At 38.2% G+C, this 24,614-nt stretch overlaps 1 protein-coding gene and 1 long non-coding RNA gene across 9 annotated transcripts in view; both read right to left on the reverse strand.

Moving 5' to 3' along the window:
• FAM178B (family with sequence similarity 178 member B) overlaps positions 1 to 24,614 on the reverse strand; it is a 186,213-nt gene that overhangs the window by 87,649 nt on the left and 73,950 nt on the right. The window lies entirely within an intron of this gene.
• On the reverse strand, positions 1,620 to 24,614 carry LOC141504776 (uncharacterized). Its single transcript, XR_012473470.1, has 3 exons — positions 20,092 to 24,614; positions 10,752 to 10,794; positions 1,620 to 1,649 (listed from the first exon to the last, which is right to left on the reverse strand). It is a non-coding gene; the product is annotated as an uncharacterized LOC141504776 (long non-coding RNA).

Genomic DNA, 24,614 nt, shown 5'->3' on the forward strand with positions numbered 1-24,614 from the left:
AGAAAGAAAAAGGAAAGGGGGAATAGGCCAAGATATTTCATATAATAAGATTTTTTTTTATTACAATGAGCTATTGCAATGACATGGAAGGGGGGAGGCAAGGGGGAATGAGGGAACCTTTGCTCTCATCAGAGGTGGCTAGGAGAGGAAACAGCATATATACTCAATGGGGTATAGACAACTAGAGTAAGAAGGAGGGGGAGCAGGGGGAAGGGGTGGGGATGTGAATAAGGGGGGAGAGTGGTCAGATAGAACACATTTGTTTTTTTACTTCTTGCAAGGGGCTGGGATTGGAAGGCCTGTCCAGGACCATAGGGCCAGGTGGATTCTGGGCCTAAAGCATGGTATGGGGGCTCAGGGCTTCTTGGCCCCAGGACCAGGGATCTGTCTGCTGCGCCACTCAGATACCCTACAGCAGAGTCAGAGTAAAAGAAGGGAGAAAATATAGTACATGGTAGTAGAGAAATGAGAAAGGAGGGAGTTGCGATCAGCAATGGCAACGTTGGAAAGGTATGGAAGTGACTTTTGTGATGGACTTACCGTGGGGAGTGCGATCCACCCATGGCAGAGTTGTTGGTGTTGAAACAGAGACTGAAGCACATTTTTTATTATTATTATTTGGGGGAGGGTGCAGGGCAGATGGGGCTGGGTGGCCTGCCTGGGGCCACATGGCAGGGTGATCTTTGGGTGTCTGGGGCCGGATTTGGACCCGGGTGCTCCTGACTCAAGGGCCAGTGCTCTGTCTGCCACCCAGCCACCCCTACTATTATTGCTATTTTATTTTATTTTGGGTCTTTTTTTTTCTTCTTTTGGGTTTTTATAGGGCAGTGGGGATTGGGTGGCTTGCATGTCACGCGGCTGGGTGATTGTTGGGTCTATGGGGCTGGATGTGGGCTCAGATGCTCGTGGCTCCAGGGCTGGTGCTTTGTCCATTGCGCCACCTGGCCATACCTACAATTATTACTATTATTTTTTTTAATTTTGATTTTTTTTCTCTCTCCTTTGCTTTATCGCCCAGGCGGGTCTGTGTTCGTGGCGGGGAGGGGTGTTTTGTTTGCTCTTAAATAGGAATGTTTTATTGATGTAGAGGAAACATTTGTACAAAATGAGAATTAAAAAATTAAATTAAATTAAAAAAAAATTCATACAACTCCTCATCACTGTCAAAACTCCCATCCATTAGCTTGTCCTCATCTGTGTTTGATAAGGAATTACTGTCTTAAGAAAGGCTCTGACTACCATCCTGCCTGTACTCTGGTCAGTGGTTGACCAAAGCATTCCCTGCGCAAGTCTGGTGCATGGACACATGCTTAGTCCATTCCATTTCATGAACCTGAAGCACCAATTGTGTCCTCCTTTGAAATTAGTAACTTTTTTTCATCAGTCATTTTTCTTGCCTCATGCTGACCCATCTTTAGGGATACAGGAATTCCACTTGCTTTCTGCTCTTCAATCCATATCTTCAATTCCATCTCTAAATCAAACCATTTTGCTGACTTGCCTCTCTTGGCCTTTTCTGCAGTAGGGTTTCTTCTTCCCGTAATCAGTCTTGGATTGTTTTCTCAGTTGGGGGAGGACCAAACATACTTTCAGTAGCACAATTTCCATTCACTTTTGCAAACTGGATCGTTTTGAACTTGAATTCAGCACTGTAAGAAAATCTTTTCTGAGCCATTTCTGGGTAGAACGTGGCAAAATGTAACCTAAGATGCTAGTAACAAATGTGAAACAATAAGCGCAAAGACAACAAGCTTGAAAAAGTGGGAAATGCAAGTAAAAAAAATCTACAACCACTGTATAAGATGCTCCCAGTTTTTAGACTCAAAGTTTTTCAGGTGTGTCTTATATGTATTATGCGTTTTTTCCCTTTTTTTGATTGTCTTTTTTCACAACATAATTAATATGAATATATGTTTAACACAGTTATACCTGTATTAGATTTCTTTCTTTCAGGGGAGAGGGAGAAAAGGGAAGAAAGTAGAAAAGTGTGAAACTCAAAACTTTACAAAAAATGATTGTTGAAAATTATCTTTGCATATATTTAGATTGGGTATTCAATAAAGAGATGTGTATAACACTGTTAGAAAGAAACCCAGACCTGAAGAGATTATTTACTTCTCAAATACCTTAGACAAGAGGAATGCAGGAAATGCAGCAACAGAAATAGCGACAGAAAGGGGATCATTAAGAGACTTCTTTCTAAATGTACACAAAGCAGGTAGAAATATGGTGGAGAGGTGGGTCTGAGAGATTATGGACTGAACCTTACAACCTTACCATCTACAAATGAATTAATGTTTGGTTTTTTATGACACTAAATTACAAAATAGGAATGTATGAAAGAAGTGAGGGGAGGAAGCGTATCAATGAGGATGTATGCTGTGCCCTCCTCAAGTCAAGGGCCAACAGTGATGGAAAGATGACTCCAGTGGACTCTGAGGAAGAGGAGAGCCTGCAGGGGAGTAGGTAGGAAGGTGACAAGAAAGATTAAAAAGGGAGGAAGCCTATTTTAGTAGGAGAGGAGTTGCCATTGGGTGTTGTCTCTGAGGATTTGGTAATGGGATACTCCATTAATCCTCAGGAAAAAAGGAGTTGAAACTCCTCAAGGGCAAGTTCTGTAAGGCAAAGGCAGAATATGAATAGAGGGAAGAGTTCAGAATGGGAATCTAGGAAGTTTTGATTCCACTAGGAATGTGGAGAATAGAGAGAGTCTAAATAGCTAGAGGGTCATGACCTAGAGAATGATAGTCCAGAATAGAAAGGTGAATAATGGAGAGGAAGAGAGAAATCCTCAATGGAAAGTGCTATCCTCAATGGCAAGTGCTGCTAAAAATAAAAATTTAACAAACAGGATTAGTTAAAGAGGTAGAAAAGAAAAGTGATTCTACTTGACTATAAAAAGAGGTAAAATTAAACAATAGATAAAAGCAGGAAAGAAAAAGGAGAACTAATATTTAAAATTACAAAGGGAAAGGGCAAAAGGGGAAGGCAGCATGCAGGGTGCTTGGAAAAAAAGAACCAGAAGGAATAGGCCCACCTTAAAAAAAAAGATTAAGCTAGGGGGCATCTAGGTGTCGAAGTGGATAGAACACTAGCCCTGGAGTCAGGAGTACCTGAGTTCAAATTTGAAATTGCCTAGCTGTGTGGCCCTGGGCAAGCCACTTAACCCGATTGCTTTGTAAAAAAAAAAAGATTAAGCTAAATTGAAGAGACAAGTTACCTGTCTTTACAGAGTATAAATGAAAAAAAAAATCTTAATTTGAAGAAATGATATTAGAGTTAGAGGAAAATATAAACCTAACTTTCACAACTTGAATGTATTAAACAACCTAATTTTTTTAAAAAGTGACAAATTGGATAATAAAACCTCACAATCTGATCCAAGAAATACATTTTAAAAATGGAAATACACATAATAAACCTGAGGGCCTAGAAAAATTTGTTTGGTATGTATCATGTGAATCAAAAAACCCAGGAGTTGCAATCAGGTTATCTAACAAAAATAAATATTTAAAAATAAACAAGGAAACTACATTAGACTGAAAGGAACCATAGACAATAAACCAATATTAGTATTAAGCTTGTTTGTTTAGTCATTTTCAGTTGTGTCTGACCCTTTGTGATCTCATTTGGGTTTTCTTGGCAAAGATAATGAAATGGTTTGCCATTTCCTTCTCCAGATCATTTTACAGATGAGAAAACTGAGACAAATAGAGTTAAATGTCTTGCCTAGGGTCACATAGCCAGTAAGCATTTGAGGCCAGATTTGAACTCATAAAAATTCATCTTCTTGACTTTAGGCCCTGCACTCTACTGCACCACCTAGCTGCCCTAGTATTAAGTTTATATACTCCAAATGTCTTTAGCATCCAAATTCATAAAAGAAACATTAACTGAGTCATAAGAATACATAGCCAATAACAAGAATGACAGGAGATTTTAAACCATATGGAATAAAAAACTTTCAAAATAGAGAAACACAGCAAAAGAAATTAAAGTATGTGGAAACAGGATGAAGTACATGTCACTTGTCCTATACGCTACTAGAATTGTCCCAAAGATGTCTTTAGTGATAATAAGCTTAAATAGAATCACAATGATAGAAAAGGATCACCCTCTAGCCTAAGACCCAACATTTTCCTTTTCTTCTTTCCCCCTTCTTAATGGGTAGTTAAATGACATACCACAATCTATATGAATCTATCAATTAGGAGCAGTTTGGAAGGTGGGATATCTTAGAGTTCTCATTAGCTTTGGTCACTCTATCATTCTCATATATTTAAATAAAGAAGGGAGAAAATACCATTGTAAAGCCTATGACTAAAACACAAGAACATTCAAACAAAATTTCCAGTTTTCGAGAACCCTACTTATCCAGAGTAAGTTTTCTGGAGAACACAGACAAGAGAAGGAATGCAGAGTAGATGCCAGAATTCATGTCCCTGACCTTAGGTGACCTGGAGATGTTATACCCCCTTTTTCACCACTTAGTTTCACAATATCTTCCCAGAGTTGTGTGGTGAAAGTGAAACATTAAGACAAAGACTTGAAGGAGCCTTCTGGTAACTCCTAGGGAAGTACTTTAACTTTTAAAACATTGAAGCCAGAAAATAAGGATATTGGGCCTCAAACATCTGGGTAACAGTTCATCTCCAACCTCTCCTATTCCACTGTTCTAATAGTTGTTTTGTCTGGAAACTATTCCTCCAAGCAACATTCTCAAGATTACTTGAACATACAGGGCTTCAGGGGGACAAGCTGTGAAAGAAGGGTCATATCTAATATAAAAGTGGTTTTTTCCATCTGTGCCAGAGAAACAGCCATGATTTTACATAAGTCAGCAGCTATTGGACTCATACAGAAACTTCCCACACAGCTCAGCTAGAAGAAGGAAACAGCACAAAACAAGAAAATGATCCCACCTGAGAGTACCACCCCCAGGCACTCTCCGGTCTGCTACTCTCCTCCCTCTGTCTCCATCCTTTCCTCATATACACTCCTTATGATCTTGGCCATAGGGAATAAAGCTCATTGCTGCTTTCACCTGAAATAAATTGTGTGCCTTATGGGTAACACAACAGGGAGCCAGAACCCATAAGGCTGCTATCTGCTCCCTCCTGGAGTGAGTTGCTAAGGAGTGTTACCCTGCATTACTGCCTTAGGGAGGCCAGATGCAATACCAGTGCCTTGTTGGGTCCTGCTTCCGTAGAGGTTAGAGGACACTCTGACCAAGGGTTCTCCACCCCCAGGATGAGGCTTGTAAGACATGTGAGAAGGAAATTATAGCATTAAAGATCAGTTTTAGAAATAGAAGTGATCCATCCATCTGGATCTATCATCCTATAGTTCTCCTCCCATCTGCAGCTAAACTTCTTGAGAAAGCAACCTGAAACTACTCTCTCCTAAGGTATCTATTATCTCTTAATCCCCAGATCTAATGGTCTTTTTTCAATGACCTCTATATAGCCTCGGACAATTGTCAATTATATCAATTATGCTCTCTTACTCTATTCAGTACTATATGCCCTTTCCTTATTCTCTTCCTATCTATCTGACCACTCAGTCTCCTTTGCATGTCCAAAGTGGAACTCATTACTTTCCCAACCACTTTCAAACTCTTCTTTTCCTAGAAAAACTCCCAAATTTTTCTATGGACTACTGGGGGCACTATGATTCTACCAGTCAGAAAACATTAATATTCCTCAGTCTCATTCACCCCACAATCTACTGTCAAGTCTTAGGTGTTTTTAACTTCACATTTCTCATATATTTCCCTTCTCTAGACTCATACAGTTATAGCTCTGAATAAAGTCCTCATTTCCTATTGCCCCAACTATTACAAGTTTTCCAATAACTCAACTCTCCTCCCACTCTAAACCTTCCCCCACTCAACTGCCAATGATTTTTTTTCATTTTAAATTTATTTATTTGTTTATTTTCATCCATTGTGCATGCATATTTCCAAGTTAAAAATTTCGCTCCACCTTCCCTTCCCACCCCCTCCTCCTCAACAGGGAACAGTCAGGTGAGCATTTTACATACATATTTTGTTAAATATATTTACAAATTAGTAATTTTTAGCATGAGGAATTAGGATTAAGGGGAAAAGATACATAAGAGATAGTTTTTATAAAGTGTTCATCAGATTCAGAAGGGTTGGGCTTTTTTTCTGTTTTGTTTTTCTTCCTCTGGTTGAGGATAATATAACCCATAACCAGTCAAATACAGTTATCCTAGCTCTCTGGACTGTTGAGAGGAGCTGCTTCTATCAAGGTTGTTCATCTCATAATGTTGTTGATGCATATATTGTTCTCTTGATTCTGCTCCCTTCTCTCAGCATCAGATCCCATAAGTCATTCCATGCTTCTCTATAGTCTGACCATTTATGGTTTCTTATAGAACAACCCCAACTGATGTGCATCCCCTCAATTTCCAGTTCTTTGCTAATACAAAAAGAGCTGCTATGAATATTCTGGAACATGTAGGACTTTCCCCATTTTTTACATTTTCTTCTAGCTATAGTCCTAGAATTGGAATTGCTGGGTCAAAGGGTATGAACATTTTTATTGCTCTTTGGGGATAGTTCCATATTGCTCTCCAGAAAGGTATATCTATTCACAACTCCACCAGCAATGCATCAATATCCCAATCCTCCCACAGCCTCTCCAACATTGATCATCTTCCCTTCTTCTCATCTTGGCTAATGAAATAGGTGAGATGATAGCTCATTCTTGTTTTAATTTGCATTTCTCTAATCAATAGTGATTTGGAGCATTTTTTCATATGACTATGTACAGCTTTAATTTCTTTATTTGAGAATTGTCTGTTCCTATCCTTTGACCATTTATCAATTGGAGAATGACTTGTGATCGTATAAATTTGATGGAATTCTTTATATATTTTAGAAAGAGACCTTTATCAGAACTCCTGGTTGTGAAGATTGTTTATCAGCTTTCTTCTTTTCTTCTAATTTTGCAGCATTGATTTTATTGGTAAAAAAAAACTTTTTAATTTAATATAGTCAAATCATTCATTTTGCAGTTTATATTGTGCTCTAATTCTTTTTTGGTCATAAATTTATCCCTTTTCCATTAATTCAGATAGATAAAGTATTTTTTGGTCTATTCATTTAGCTATGATATTGCTCTTTATGTCTAAACCCTGTACCCATTTTGACCTTATTTTGGTATAGGGTGTGAGATGTGGATCTATACCTAGTTTTTGTCATACTATTTTCCAGTTTTCCCAACAATTTTTCTCAAATAGTGAGTTCTTATCCCAGACTGCCAATGACTTTTAAGACAACTTTCCAAGTCAAACCCCGACCCCACAGTGAACTCTAGTGTCTCCCTATTACACCCAGGATCAAATATAAAATCCTCTGTTTGGCATTTAAAGCCCTCCACAAACTGGCCCCTTCCTATTTTCCCAGTCTTCTACTACACTCCCCTCTATGTACTCTATGATCCAGCTATAGTGTCCTATATTCTTCTCACAGGACATACTATACAACTCCGTGCTTTTTCAGTGGTTGTCATCCCATGCCTGGAATATTCTCTCTCTCACTTTGGACTACCTAATTTTCCTAGCATCCTTCAATACTCACTTCAAGTGAGTAACAGACAAAGATGCTTCTCCCACAACTCCTTCACACAGTTTCTTTCTCTCTGTCTCTCTCTCTGTCTCTCTGTCTCTCTCTCTCTCTATCTATCTATCTATCTATCTATCTATCTATCTATCTATCTATCTCTTTCCCTCCCATTTTTTTCCAGCCCAGGTTAGTAAAGAGAGACAAAGAAGTCTGCAGATCAGAGACGAGTTCTAGTTGGATTGGCCTCATAAAGAGCATTCTTGTGCCTGGAGATGCTATCTACTAAGACAAGAAGAGGACCTAGATCCACTCTGACAGGGATAGAATTTGTTCACTGTGTAGGAATAGGTCCCAATTAGCAATTCTGTTGTCCACCACATAGATCTGAACAACAAATTCATGACTAAATGAGGAGAGGACCTTTAGATAGTATTTCAGGGTGAAACAGTCATCAGTCCTAGGCTGTGTACTGAATGAGAAGCAAATGGCAGATGTGTGGCTCTGATTCCAGAAATGATACAAGGTCTTAGTTCCCCTTTCAGCACGTCCTGCTATAGAATCACCAGAGCAGGAATCTCAGATTAAAGGAGAGTTTATAGATCTATCACTCAGAAACAGCTATTCTCAGCTAGCTAGAGTACTTAGCTATTCTCAGCCAGCTAGAGTACTCTGCTAAGTTCAAAAGAAGTCTAATGGGAGACCAATCAGGATAAGGTCATAAACATGTTGCTCTGACCCAACAATTTGCACAGCTCAAACCAGGAAGATAAAATCAGACTTTGGCTCAGAGCAATCAGATTACTCTGGAAATTCTGAAAGACTTAAGTTCCCTAGTCTGAAACATCCCTGAGATCTCACAATAAAGAGCTATTGAGATGACAGTGATGTTCATAGCATAAAGTCATAAAAAAGATCTACAAAACATCTACAAGCAAAATCTCTAAGAGAAATAGCTTGAGTGTAGCTTCAACTAGAATTCCTGGAAGAAATAAACAAGAGAAAAAAATTTAAGAATATTTTCATAAATGAAATGAGAGCACTAGCATAAAGGATTTGAAAATGAAATGAGAGTTATGGAAGGAGGAATTGGATGAGAAATTAACAACTTGGCACAAGAGATAAAAATCTTTATTCAAGCAACAAATTAAGTCCTATAGGGGGAGAATGGGTTTTTAATGAAATAGAGGACTCTCAAAAGCATTTCCTGTTAAAAAAAAAAAAGAGCAGAATTGTATAGAAGCTTTGAAATAAAAAACAGGAATCAAGAGAAACACAAAAAAATAAGATGAACAAGTAATCATAAAGTACTAAACTGCTTACATTCTATTATGGGGAGATGATATACAAGTCTCAAAATTTTAATATCAGAGGTCACAGAGAGAGTTTAATTAAACAGGCTGGGTATGATTCTGTTATCTTTTGATGCTCTTAAAAGAAGAATGAAATGTGAGGGAAAGAGGAATATACTAGGAGAGGAAAAAGAAGAGGAAGGATTGGGAAAATTCTCTCACACAATCTGGGTGAGCAACTAAAAGTCTACATAAATTAAGAGAAAAATGTAGAAAGAGTAGATAATATTTAAACCTCACTCATCTAAGGTAGAGTTGTGAACTGGTCCAGTCATTCTGGAAAGTAATTTGGAACTATGTCCAAAAGACTATGCATGCCCTTTGGCCCAGTGATATCACTAGTAGGTCTATAAGCCAAAGATAGTTTTTTAAAAAGGGGGGGTGGGGGTGGTGGAATGGGAATTCTTTTTTGTGCTCAGTAAGATAAAACAAAGGTGTGGTAGTCATTCCTGTCTGGCATTCACTCCTGACTCTGCTCCGTCTCTACCATGCCACAGTAGCCTCCTCAGCCTGGAAGTTCACCCTACTCTTGAATTTCTCACACTGGAAGTCCTTTCCATCGCTGAAGCCTCTTTGGCTGATGGACTAGCTTCTCCCAGGACTCCATTTTAGGGAAAATGCCTAAATTAATCATGTCCTCAGTCTTCTTTGAGTTCCTTGTCTCTGGAATTTGTCTACTTAGGGACCTTCACCTTCCCACTCCTCAGCTTCTTTATATGTGTTGCTTTCTATATTAAGCTCCTTTCTACATGGAAATGTGTTTTACACTCTTGTACATGTATAACATATGTCAGATTGCTTGCCATCTTGGGGACAGAGGAAGGGAAGGGGGAAAGGCAGAAAAATTTGGAACTCAGAATCTTCCAGAAAATAAATGTTGAAAATTGTCTTTATGTGTAATCAGGAAAAATTAAATAATATTAAAAGAAAAAAAGAATATAAACTCCTTGTGGGCATGGACTTGTCTTTCTGGTTGTATTTATATTCCCAGCACTCAGCATAATGTCTAGCAAAAGCATAATCACTTAATAAATGTTTGTTGACTTGATAAAGAATTGGAAATTGAAAGGGCGTCCATCATTTGGGAAATGGTTGAACAAGTTATGGTATATGGTATATGGAATACTATTTTGTAAAAAATGAGGAATGTGTTGATTTCAGAGAAACCTGGGAAGATTTGTATGAATTGATACAGAATAAAGTGAGAAGAACCAAGAGAATAACTTAAATAGAAACAACAATATTGTAAAGACAATTTTGAAAGACTTAGGAATTCTTATCAATGGAATGACCAATCATGATTCCAGAATACTCATGATGAAATACATTATCAACATCTGACTTATCAACATCAAGAGCTTAGCTTGAGACATATTTTTTTTTGGAGGGAGGGATAAAATTAATGTGGGAATTTATTTATACATATATATATAAGGGGTTTGTTTTTCTTGTTTTCTCAGTGAGGGAGAGGGGATGGAGAAAGGATTAAGGTAAATTTTTGTTGACTGTAAAAAAACTAAAGTTTAATTTTTTTTAAAAAAGTGAAATCAGGGGCGGCTAGGTGGTGTAGTGGATAAAGCACAGGCCTTGGAGTCAGGAGAACCTGGGTTCAAATCCAGTCTCAGACACTTAATAATTACCTAGCTGTGTGGCCTTGGGCAAGCCACTTAACCCCATTTGCCTTGCAAAAAAGAAACCCTAAAAAAAAAAAAAGTGAAATCAAAGCAGCAAGGTGGCTCAGCAGATAGAGCACCAACCCTGGAGTCAGGAGGACCTGAGTTCAAATTCAGCCACAGCCACTTGATACTTACCAGCTGTGTGACCTCAGGCAAGTCACTTAGCCCCATTGCCTCACTAAAAAAAAAAAAAAAAAAAAAAAAAGATTCAACCCATATCTCATCTTCTATGAGATATTTTCCCCAGTTGTTTCCCTTAACCTCCCCAGGACTTCCCTCTAAGAACACCTTCAATTTATTATATGTGCTTGGATATAAAATGTACAGTTAATGATGTTTCCTCTCCCACCCCTATTAGAATGTAAGTTCCTTGAGAGCAGGGACTATCTTGGAATCCCCAGAGCCTAGCACCTGCTACAGAGTAGGTACTTAATAAATACTTGCTGACTGAACAAATAGTCTAAAGAAAGAAGTTTTAACCTTTTTGGGGGGTCACTGACCCTACTGGCAGTCTGACGAAACCAATAAACTCTTCCCCAAATTTAAATAATTGAAGGAAATACTGAGTTTCAATTAGAAAGTTAGTGAAAATAAAGAATAATTTTTCCCTAACCAAGTTCACAAATCACCTGAAATCTATTCACAGATTTCCTTGGGGATCTGTGGAGCCCAGGTTAAGATCTTTTGCTCTAGGGATTCAAATTTGGCTCTGGTCCAATAGAAACACACTTAAAGAAAGCACAGTGTTTAGACTCTCCTCTCCCTTTGAACCTCCTCCTTAACTTTTGCAGGTCATTTTATATTATTTTTTCCTTCTTTGTTCCTGTATTGTTACTACTGGTTCTCCTTTATTTTTAAAGCTTCTGACTTCTTGCCATAGGTAGAAGAGCCTTTTTTCTCCTGTCAACCTCTCTATATTATCTCTTACCCAGGCTATGGCTGGTCTCCCCCTATTATACCTTCTCTACATGTTACAGGGTTGTTGTTTTTTTTTTATACTGTAATGCATTCTCCAGGTCACCTCTGTAATTCACACCACTGCCTTGTGGGGCCCCAGTGTGTAGAATAAAGTTGCATTGTATAATCTAGTGGAACCACTCTTTCTTTTCCTCTTGCAAATTCCCCCTAAGGGGATTTGCAGACTATTCTCTAGACCCCCTTCTTTGCTGCCTTGTATTCTAATGAGAACATATCCAATTCCTTTGGACAACACTGAACCTGCCTATATTTCTGTTGCTTTTCTTGGAGTTGTCTTTTGGAGAAATCAATGAATTCTCTGTAAAGTCAGAATTTTGTCTGGGGGAGGGAAGAGTAAACCATTCTGTCCAGGTTTACAAAGAATCAAAAGTTTTGAGAAATATTAGACTAACTGTTAAGGCTCTCAGTGACAGCCTTGAATAATGGACCCAAGTTCTCATCAAAAAGGATTATAAATTGTCACAAGGTACATTCATAAAATCTGGTCAATAAGCTGGAATTTCACTGATAAAAACTGCAATTCCCTTCACATCTGCAATACAATGCCTTTCTACTTTATAGTCATACCGAATGGAGCTCAGAGGGCTTAAGTGGCTTGTCTAGAGTTACTCATCTAGAGGTAGGATTTGAACCAAGTCCTTCTTACTCCAATTTCAAAAGACTGTCTACTACACTTCACTGGCACGTTGATTTCTACAATGATTTCAAATAATAGAAATAGGTCTTTACTATGAACTTTTAAAAAATGATAACTAAATTTCAATGTAATTGAGTTACTCTAATCTTAATAATTTCATTTTATGCATTTAAAATATTATTCTGATTTTTTTTAAAGTCTTTAATCTGTACTGATGGTAAAAAGATTCATGAGAGGAAAAAAAGATAAGTCCAGGTCTACAGTATCTCTCACATAATCATGGGCTTCAATGTTACAGCCCCAACAAAGAAACAGAGTCAACAGTTGTTTTACTGATCAGAGAAGCAAGTTCTAAATTGTTTTATAATCCATAAGGGAAATCATTTCTGCTCTATAATTCAATCAAAATTCTTAAAAATTGTTAACTGATAGTCTCTAGATGTGTCATTATTCACAAAATCTCACAAATAATGATCTGTTCAAGAAAAGACATCAAGCAGGGATCTATCGGCTGGTTATTTTTTTAAAAGTGATCCTTGAGATCCTTTGAACATGACTATGATATTACTCCACTGCTGCTTCCCATTCTATATGAAAGAGTGAGCATACAAGACAATGGAGAATACTGAATAAGTAGAATACCATCTACAATGTACATTGTGATCTGGCCTGATATATAATCCTTCAAATAAAGAGATCGTCATAATTTCCAGGCCTGAAGTCAGCAAAGCACAGCAAAGTAAATACTGTCAGTCCCATTAGACATAAAGGGATATAATGGCACTCAAAAATTTTGGTTGATGTGGGGGTAAAAACCCCCTGCTAGCTCTCCTATCATTAGCTGGCACTGTTTCCCTTCCCTGGGGTATATGTTAGACAATGTTTCTGAAAATATTCATAGAAGTTCCTTTGAAACAAACACTCTTCTCTAGAAATTATTTTGTTTCCAAATATGGCGTTTGTTTGGGCTAGGTTAGAATTTAGCTATACTTCACTCTAAACCACAGACACATTCCCAAATTGTGTATGAATCAGGTTGACCCACTGTCTTACATGATATTTGCAGAACTACTCCTCAAGCTAAAGTTATAACCTCTGCCCAAACTACCATTTTCAAAGCCTGCAGCCACCACTGCTGGAACAATTCAGCAATTATAACCAAAACTGCTCCCCTCTATCCAGAAGCTATTGTCCCTCTTGTTGAAGCACCAAAACCAGCAGTCCTGACTGCAGTGGCTCTCTTGTAAAAGGGCCTTTTTAGTAACTTGGTAAACAGTGGTAATAGCTCTAAGTGACGTAACTGTTGGTTTGGCAACGGTGCTGTCTTCAAATAGGAAAACCTATCCATAAAAACTATGGCACTTCAGAGCATCCTTCACAGAAAAAAAACAAACCCATGACCTACTCTCTCTAACTGGGGGGAGGGGCCACCCCACACAAGCTTCTTAGTGTCTTTTCTACCATGCTGAAAAACCTTTTTGGTGAAGGTAGTAGTGATGGTCCATTTAATCCACCACACTTCACTACAGAGCCTGGGGGTATGTTACAATTATCACTCAAAGTGTTGGGGGAGGCAAAAGCAAACAGTCTGACATAGATAAAATGACCAATTAAACTCACATTACCTAAGAGAGTTCATGGAAGGAAGGTTTAATGTCTCTTGAGAAAGAGCCTAACCTTAGGTTTTTTTCCTTCTTTCACTTTCCCTCTGACGTGAAAAGTTATGATGAACTCCCCACATTCACCTTCCACCCGGCTGCTTCCTTCTGAGTTACAGACTTTTCTCCCCTATTCTTACAAAGCTGTTTATCAACTTTGTGGGGAATATTAACTCTTCCTTTTTATTTTCAAATCTTTTGCTGTCCATTATCATTGCAGTACAAATCCACCAAACCCAGAATATCCCATTCTACCTCTTTCCACACTTCGACCATTTTAATTCAAATATCAATCAAAAAGTACTTATTAACAACTGCTGAATGCCCAAATCAACACTTGTGATTAGGCATCCAATGTAAGGAATAGATCTGTTCAATCTACTGTTCTAAAACCACTTCGGAAACCATCCAAGAGTTTCTACTTATATCAATTGCCTCCCCTAGGAAGGAGAAACAATAAGTCCTATCTCACAGAAGGGAAAAGAGAAGCAGTTGCTACCAGAGTCTCAAATGGAAAAAAAAAGAAAGCTCAATTTACCATGTTGAACTGATTGGAGCAAAGAACAGGATAGAAAGTCAGGTTTCAAGATCCTTTCACATGATCCTGAACCTTTTTTGGGGGAGGAGTTTGCAAGGCAAAGGGGTTAATTGACTTGCCCAAGATCACACAGTTAAGTATTTTTTTTAATTTATTTAAGACAATGGGGTTAAGTGACTTGCCCAAGGTCACACAGCTAGGCAACTATTAAGTATCTGAGACCAGATTTGAACTCAGGTTCTCCTGACTCCAGGGCTAGCGCTCTATCCACTGTACCACCTAGCTACCCCCACTGCACCACCTAGCTACCCCTAAACTCTTTCTTAAGTAATCCAATTTTCTGTCACTTGAGGGTTTTTTTTAAAATATTCAATTTTTTTGGAAGTAAAAAGTACTCAATCCAGTAATTTAGTTATTTTTGCATCTTTTCTTCACCTCCCACCAAATTCTCACCTTCTGGCAACATAAAGAGCTCCTCTAGAGACTACTACAAGTACTAAAATAAGGAATTAAGACCACTTGGGAAGAAACACTTAGGCAGGTAAATTCCCTGAGGAGCTTTTACCAACACTGATAATGTCAGAAGAAGAATTCCTTTAGCACAAGGAATTCAGCTATAAAATGGGACTATTCTTCCTTCTGAGAAATTATGAGTATTAATTTAGAAGACGCAAAAACCTCAAAAACCAAACAAGACCAAAATCCAAAATTTTAAAATTTTTATCTTTATATCCTGGTGCTTAGCACAGTGTGAGCTAAATAGAAATAAATGTTTATCAATTGAATTATTAGAGTATTAAGAATTTATATGTATGTTTTAGATTAGCTGTAGATGGTATCTTACTTTCCATCTACTCCATAATAATAACTATATATCTTATATGTTCTTAGCTATTTATATGCTTAGATTATGAGTTACTAGAGAACAGAGAATGTTTTCTGCCTTTCTTTGTATTCTTAGACACATGGATAATAATTTTTGACCAATTGACTGTATAGTAAAGGGCAGCCAGGTGGTATAGTGGATAGAGCACTTGCCCTGGAGTCAGGAAGACCTGAGTGCAGATTCAGTCTCAGACATTAACTAGTTATGTGACCCTGAGCAAGTCAACCCCAATCATCTAGGTCTAGGGAGGAAAAAAGTCCTACTTTACTTCCGAATTCCTAATCCCAAGGATATTTAAAGTATTCTGGTCAGTTCTTGGCTCTCTATTTTAGAAAGGACAGTAATAAGCTGAAGAGAATCCAGAAGATGGGGAACAATATATGAAAGAACAGGAGATGTTTAACTTGGAGAAGAAAAGAATTATGGGATATGATGACAGTCTTCTTTATGTATTTCAGGGCTGTCATGAGGAAAGGGATTTAGATATTTTTCTACTTGGCCTTAGAAGACTCAAATGGAAGTAATGGGTGAAAACCAAAGGTAGGTAGAGTTAGGACTCATGTAAAGAAAATCTTGCTAACAATTTTTTTTCAGTTGTTATCAGTTGTTTCCCACTCTTCATGACCCCATTTGGGTTTTCTTAGCAGAGATACTGGAGTAGTTTGCCCATCCCTTCTCCAGTTCATTTTACAGGTGAAGAAACTGAAGCAAACAGGGTTAAGTGATTTGACCAGAGTCACCCAGTTATTATGTGTGTGAGAACAGATTTGAACACACAAAGATGAGTCTTCCTGACTACAGATCTGGCACGCTATCCCCTGTAATCACATATTCTACAAATGATATTCCTTCTCCAGTCTCCATGCGTCTGTAAATGGCTATTCCATAAGCCTGATATGTGCTCCCTAGTTTTCCTAAATAAAGAATCCCTAGTTTCCTTTGAGAATCATTTTAAGTACCATCATTGCATGATGCCTTTACTTATTCTTCATAGTTCCTTCTCTCCCCCTCCCAAATAATTACCTTTTATTTATTTTGAATATATAGGGAGAGGAAGTTGATCAGGGAGTCTTTAATCAATTAATTGCCCCCTATCATCTTGATTCCAAGGCACTCCACCTTTTTTTTCTGGTTCCTGACTTAGGCACAGGCATTTTGCTAGGATAACAAAGCAACTACAGATTGGTCCCTTGGACTAGGGAGATTGTGAAAAAAAACTGATGGGTGTCTGCACTTCACTGGAAACAGATTCTTGTCTAAGAATTTCTCCTCCTTAGTGTTCTTTAAGAATAGAAGATATGATTCTACCCCTTTCTTTTCCTCTGTTCCTTCTCTTTTAGGTTTGATTTACAGGGTTTTCTCTCCTTTGGACTTCTTGCCAAGGGAAAGGGATTTCTCTCCCCTTTTCCTTCCTACTCCCCAGGAAATGGCAACTTGCTTGAGATGCACATGCCAATCTTGATCACTTGTGATTGTCTAGGAGGCCTTGGGATCCCTGATTACCTTCTGCTTTGTTTCTTTCCCAGAGCACAGGTCAGCAAGGAGCAATCTAGAGAAATTCAATCTTAACCTTGTTGAATCAGGTACTAATTATCCAATGGGAGGGATTTCTGTAAAAATATGCTTCTGGTACAAAGACAGCTGCCCCACCAAGATGATCCTTCACTTAAAAGACTGAAGAAAATCATGCTCTGTCTTGTAATGAGAAATGAACCTGTGCATTGCTTGGACAGTACAAGTATAAAGTAAATATTAATGCAAAATAAATGTTCAGGAAACCCCACAAAGTTTTTTTTCACTCCTGCAGGGAATATAATAAATGTTTTATCCTTTTTTTATATATAAATGAGCATTTATGAATCTTCTGGATGCTAAGCACTTTTTCTGGTATAGGAAATAGACTTATAATCTGATAATATATATCTGATATCTTATATTTTACACAGTACACTAAATATTTTTCCTAAAAGGGATCCTATTACTCACAAGGATACTCTAGTTATGAACCCTACCTAAACTTTGTTTAGAAGCTTCCCCCAGTGTTGGTTCCTAGAGGCAGTAATTCAAAGAGCTAGAAAGAGAGGAAAAACCCATTTCTCCTCTTTGTGATCAGTAACAATGACAATAAAAGTCAATGTGAAGCCAAATCCAGAATTCCTAGTGAAAGGTAATGTCCTGGGCCATAACTCTCTCTCTCTCTCTCTCTCTCTCTCTCTCTCTCTCTCTCTCTTACACACACACACACACACACACACACACACACACACACACACACACACACATACACACACACAATGTGTGTGTGCATGGAATCTCCTCTATTCCTTGAGGGCAGGGATTTTTTTTTCCTTCTTTGGTCCTTGTATTCCCAGTACCTACCATAGGAACATATAAGTGTTTATTAAACATTTTTTAAATGATTAATTGATTTTGACTGAATAATTTAGGTCTGTGAGCCACAATTTTTTCAACTGTAAGATGGGGACAATGAAAGCAACAACTTCACAGGATTTTCTGAATGTTCAAATGATATCACTAATATCAGATTTGCAAATTTTAAAGCACCATATATTGGCAAGTTCTTGTTATAATTAAATCCCCCAAAATGACCATTTGCAATTCTTTAAAACTATGGAGCCAAAATCATCTAATAATGTGAATGCTTTGTACTTTCTCCCCTGCTAAGAGAAAAAAATGCAGTAACAACTGTGTCTCTCATGGAAAAGGCAAAGAAGAGCAAGATGCTGTTTCTAATCCTGCTGGAGGAAAGTAATAAGATAATGCAAATTAGCAAAGGAAAAAAGAAACTTCTATGTTCTTTAAAAGGGCAGGCATGCTGCAAAGAGACTGCAGTCAGACAGAAAAGGGCAATATGGGCTATGAGGGCAAAGGTTATGAACAGAGAGAATGCAGGGATTGTTACTAGTCAGAAGTGAACAGAACAGACTAATGGGGGCAGGATAATGAGAAAACTGGAATATTTTAGCCTGTCAGGTCATTCCCCATCACAGTTACCTTACCCAAAGAGGAAAGACAAGAGGGGGAAAATAATTTTAGGTACATAATCTCCACTAAGTTCTCAATCTTTTTCAGTTATTCTACATTCATTGACTTCATACCTCTTTTTGTTCAGAGATAGTTCCAAATGTTCCTTCAATTCCACTACATTATTCCTCCCACTTAGATTTGCAGTAAATAACTTAGCCTTCTAATTTACTAAGAAAACATGAAATCATCCAACAGGTACTTCAGCTCTTCTCTTCAAATCATTTCATATTCTAACCCCCCACTGTTCTCTTCTTGCTAAGGTGTGTGTGCTTACTTCCTAGACCCTCTATCCTATTGCCTCTGTAAACAGAACCTTAGTCCTGCAATCATCCACTTTTTTTCAAGCCACATCAAATATTACTAGAATATTTAAATTGCTTTAAATTTTACAAATGTTTTCCTCATAGTAGAGTGAAGTAAAAAGTGGAAGTAGGATGACTGAGGCATAGATTTAATGGTAGAGGAATCCTCAGAGGACATCTAGTTCAACTCTCACATTTTAGAGACAGGGAAAATAAAATCAAGAAAGGATAATGATTTGCTAAAAGTTGAACAATTAGGAATCATCAGGATATATATCTGAGCCCCAGTCCCATGGCACCAAACCCAGTACTCTTTCCATTTCATTACATAGCTAATAACTATCATTCCTAAAACATGCTTTGGTAGAGAGCCATAACATCAGAAAGGAACTGGGTTCCAATCTTGCCTCTAGACTTGATGATTTTGTGACAAGTTACTTAATCTCCTAGACATTAGTTTTCTCCTTCATAAAATGGAGGGGGTGAAAGTTAGGGATGGTTTGAACTCATGGCCTCGGAGGTTCCCCTTAACCTCTGATTCCTTGATGACACCATGTCTAGAGTTCTTCTCATCATAACCTGCTACCTCTCATAAGAGAGAAATTTTCTTTTCACTGACTCCTTTCTGTATACTCCCTTTCCTTTAATCCTTCTAGGATAACCAGAGTTCTATCTTGCTTCATCCTTTTAACATTCGGACTTACTTAAAAAACTGCCTCCACAAACCCACCACCTCCTCACCCACCTCACCTTTCAACAGAAACAATTCCCTCTAAATGTTATCAAACTCCTAATATCAAATTTCCTAAACACCAAATTCTTCTATACAATTCAATAGTCATTAAGCACCAATTTGCATAGAACTCAGTGTGCAACTGAACTAGATAATAAAATTTAAAGTCCCTGCCCCTAATTGCCACCACACCCTAGGCCCTGTTCTTTTTTTTCCTACATCCTTTTTCCCTCTTCAATCTCATTTTGTTTCACAGTTTCAACCTTTTAAACAAATGTATACCAAATAAATAACTGCAATCCTGACCCATGCTCCAGGATCCACCACAACTCCTAAAGTTAATAGGTCATCTTTACATAAATTCATTCTGACTACTATTTCTCGCAGCAACTGACACTAGTCAGTTCTGGTGTTCAAAATCTTTGTGGTATGATTCCTCGCTCCCTCTCTCTCTCTCTCTCTCTCTCTCTCTCTCTCTCTCTCACTCTTCCTTTTAATATTCATTAAGTCCTGTAAATTCTAATGCTGCAGTACCACAGAACTCACATAGGTCCTGAATTTCATCTGCTGGGACCTTTTAGTAGCTTCCCTAAAAGCCTTCTTGCCTATTTTCTCTCCCTTGTCTCGTTCCAACCAAATTTTACACTACTACCAGACCTATCTTCTTGGATGTGCCCAACAGTATCATTTCTCACCTCAAAATGATGCCCTAGTATTTCCTGAGCAAAATGTAAATCCTTTAACATGGGATGCTCCTCAAGTCCAGAATATTTCCTCCTCACTTCCATTTCTTAGAAACTCTAGACAAAAAGAATTGGAAATTGAGGGAATGTCCATCAATTGGGAAATGACTGAACAAGATGTATATATTGTGATGGAATACTATTTTGCTTTGACAAGTTGAGCAGATTATATGAGTCAGACATGGAATCCTCTGGAGGTTTTGGGGGAATGATTATATGGGAGACATATAATTTCTGATTGAATATAGAAATGTGGAAAAACCTATATGAATTGATACAAAGTGAAATGAGCAGAAATAAGAACATTATATGCAATATCAGCAATATTGAATGGTGATCTACTAGGACAGATTTATCTAAGTTTCAGAAATGTAATGATCTAAGGCAAGTCTGTAGGACTTAAAATGAAAAGAGCTGCCCATCTCCAGAGAAAGAACTGGTAGAGCCTGAATGCAGATCAAAGATACTTTTTCTTTACTTAATTTTTCTTAGTGTTTGTTTTCTTTCACAAAATGACTTGCATGTAAGTGTGTCTTGTATGACCTACATATGTATAACCTATGTCAAATTGCTTGCCTTTTCAACATGGGGGAGAGAATTTGGAACTCAAAATTTGAAAACAGAATGTTAAAATTATTTTACATGTAATTGAGAAAAAGTAAATATTAAATAAGATCTGTAACTATTCAAAGCCCTTCACAAGTTGGTTCTACAACATTTTCTCAGACTATTTCTCTCCATATAGATTCTGTTACAGCCAAAGTGGATTACTATGATCCCTCAGCAATGACCTGCATTATTGTTTCCTTGATTCTGTTAACACTATTCCCAATATCTATTAGGCTCTTTGCTGTTAAATTCTTATCCATTCTTTAAAGATCAATTAAAATGTCTACTCCAGGAAGTCTCCCAAAAAATTTCCTCCTTGACTTCACAGAGTACTTTATTTGCACTTCACTTCAGCATTGATATATTATTTAGTTTTATAATGATTTTCTGAGTGTTTAACAAGTGCCTCTATAGAACTAAAAGCTCCACAAGGGCCACAATTTCCATATCTTCCCTTTGAAAAGGTATAGAACTTAGCATTAGAAAGCCAGTGATAAATGGCCCATGGGAATCAGATGGATACCCAATGAATCCTGTCTTATATTTTCTTTAGCAATATGCTTTAATTACATGATAGAGTGGGTAGACAAGAACTATGAAGAAGTTAGTTATTAAAAGTACCTAAAAAGGAAATAAAGGAAGAAAAGGAAGTAAAAGTCCTAGGTGCCTCCTCTGCCTCTTCCAACATCCTGTACCTTGATCTTATAGACTGCAAAAACTTAGATATGGGGCACCAAGCTCCCCAAACTAGCCTGGTTCTTATCAGTGGGTCTGATAACTAATGGTTTACTAGATAGAACTTAGGGTTCAGACTTCAGAGATCTGATGTACAGAGGAAATCAAGCATACATTATCCTGGGAGATCTCATGTGGGTCAGACATGGAATCCTCTGGAGGTTTTGGGGGAACCATTATATGGGAGACATATAATTTCTGAATGGATATGGAAGTATAACCTGTATAGTATTTGTTCTTGTTACAGTCATAAATTAGCCTTAATATACAGTGGTGATAGATTTGTAGGCTTCATAAAAAAATGGTCCCAGTTTGTTGAATCAGCTTGGGCCATTAAAGGGAAAAGTTCCCTAGAAACTACTTAGTTTACCTAAATTATTCCAAATCTTTAACATCAATAAATACCAATCACAGTCCCAGGAGCATTGTGGAAATTTCTGCCCTCAGAGCAGAGACAGGTGTTCTCTGCTTCGCCAAATCCCCTTACAACAGTTCAGTACAGCCAGAGGAAGTCAGAAAATCTTACAATGAACTATGGACTATGGAACAAGGTGCTCACTCCCTTAGCCTCCAAGGTCCCTGATATGGAATCTGATGTGAGAGTAGTGTTAAGACCAGGGATTCCCTAGAGATAAGGGGTCTGGGCTCTCAGTGAATTGAGTTTTAGGCTGCCCTGATAGCTGTATCACTGTCCTATGGGGGAGAGGGAACAATTTCTCATTTACATAGTCTCTTTCTATGAGTTTTGTCAAGTAGTTTGAAAGGCGACCTTCCTAACAAGGCAAAACCACTGGCAGAATTGTACTGGTGCAACCTCCTATTTGTACATTCAAGTGAGACTCACTGGCATTCATCAACACTTGGATACTCTAGCTATGCTATGGAAAGTATCACCCATGCCACTGGTATTCCTAACTAAATACATCTCTATTTCAGTCACTGAGGTAAAGTTACTCCGCTCTGGTAGACATGGGATTATCTTATTCCCTTATCCAGTGATAAAGTGTCAGTCACCATCCTGGTTCCATATAGCTTTCTCAGCCTTCCTTCCACCACAAAAATGGTTATATATCCCTTAGAACTAAAGTGGCACAGGACAAGCAACTTTTACCAAATAGCTGACATTTCCACTTTGGCTATTGATCTCAGGAAACAGCACTGGCATATCGATCTGGTATTCCTTTGCAACTGAAGCTGCACTGACCCTTACATCTATTTCAGGGAACCATTTCACATCCTATTTAGGACTGGGCCAAATCTCAGAGTCCTTTCATTTGCTCTATCACCATCAGGAAACAGATTTTATTGAGCACTAGAATGAAATTCTCAAAGGCCAGCTTTGTTTGATGGTTCTTGTCTTTGCCAAATGGACTGACTTCCTTGCAGAAATGGTGCCCACCCTCAATCGTCACCACCTCACTAAAGGTATGGTTCTCTAAGTTAGCACCTCCTCAATGCTTAGCCATAGAAATGAAGAAAAGAATGAGCTTTAGACCTGATGGAGTCCTGTGTGTCCTTATTAGGTATCTAAAACATATTTTATTCTTGTAATCTAGTAAAAGAGCCTGTTTTGTTTTTTGCCATTTGCCTTGTTGAATCAATCTCCACAAATCCTGGGATCGGGATCAATGAGCATTTGAGCCAACACACCTCCCCTGTACCAATGCCAGCCTGGCAGCCTCCAAGGTTTTTAATTGCCCAGTCTCTCTTCTCTGCTTATGTCCAAGAGTACACCAAAAAAAGGGGAAAGGCCTATGGGCCTTTGGATCTCAGCCCAATGTCAGTTGAGTTTCCTAAGCCTTTCATATACAACCAGATTCTAAAGAAGGCACACCCTTACAACCTGCAAATTCAAACATTCAAAATCTGAAAAGGACAAGCCCTTACATTTTGTAGTCTCTTTTATAGCCCCTAACATCCTGTAATTTCATCTAGTGGGTGGGGGTGGGGGTGGGGGTGAGGTTGGGGAGGATGACTTAATTGTGCAAGGATGCTCTGCTGCCCCCTGCTACTGTAGGAAGAACAAGTACACTAATCCATCTGTAAGTTTCTCCACACCTGGAGATAATGCAAAGCTCTAAAGGTTCATTTCAATCTCTATTCAAGTTTCAGGGAACAAATCTGGGAAGATTAGAAACCTATGGGACCCTGCCTAAAGACACTAATTAACATCCACATTGAGCTATGTTACCAAACCAGATTTTCATTACCAAAAAAAAAAATGCTATAACCAAAAATAGTTTATCTCTCAACCTCTCTTTTATCTGTCTCCTCTTGTATATCTCCCTTCATCCTGCCACAGCCTTAGTTCCGGCATCAGCACCCCTTGTAGTAGCCTCTTACTTAATCTCCCTGCCTTAGTAATAATAGCTGACATTTATAGTGCCAGCTACATGCTAGTCATAGTGCTAAGTAAGCACTTAATCCAATTTAATCCTCACAACAACCCTGGGGAGTCTATGCTGTTTTTATCCCAAATTGAGGAAACTGAGGCTGAAAGGGATTGCCCAAGATCATATCTGAAGCTAGATCTGGTCTTTAGGTCCAGTAGTTTCTCCATTTTGCCATCTAGTTGCTGTCCAGATTTTTTCCTTCTTCAATCCATCTTCTCTAAAGCTGCCAAAACAATACTCTTAAAATATAAGATTGAGCATATCTCTCATCTACTTACAAAAAAGCTCATCTGGTTCTCTACTAACCCAAGATCAAATACCTCTGAAGCCCTTCAGAATGTGGCTCTAGCCTTACACACTGTTCTATCTAATCCTACTTGTTCTGCACATACAAAGGTGCCTCAGTACAAGAGTTCCCCCATGCTAGGAACACACTTCCTCCTCAGCTCTTCAAATCCTGAGGCTCCGCTAAGCTATTACCTCCTCCTGAAGGCCTTTCCTGATCCCTTCCCTATTAGTGACTCCCTGTATTGGAAATCACTTAGCCTTTATTTAAATGTTTTGGATGTACTTGAATAAGAATGTGTTGTTTCTTCCAATAGAAAGACAAGAACTGTCCCTTTTGACTTTGTGGCCTTAATCCTAGCACTGTATATGTCCCATAGCAGATCGGTTATGTACTTTAATCAATGTGCTTGGACTGATGGGTCTTTCGTATCTGAAATACAGGTGTATATC

Source organism: Macrotis lagotis, chromosome 1 (genome assembly GCF_037893015.1).
Source record: "Macrotis lagotis isolate mMagLag1 chromosome 1, bilby.v1.9.chrom.fasta, whole genome shotgun sequence".
NCBI lineage: Eukaryota > Metazoa > Chordata > Mammalia > Peramelemorphia > Peramelidae > Macrotis > Macrotis lagotis.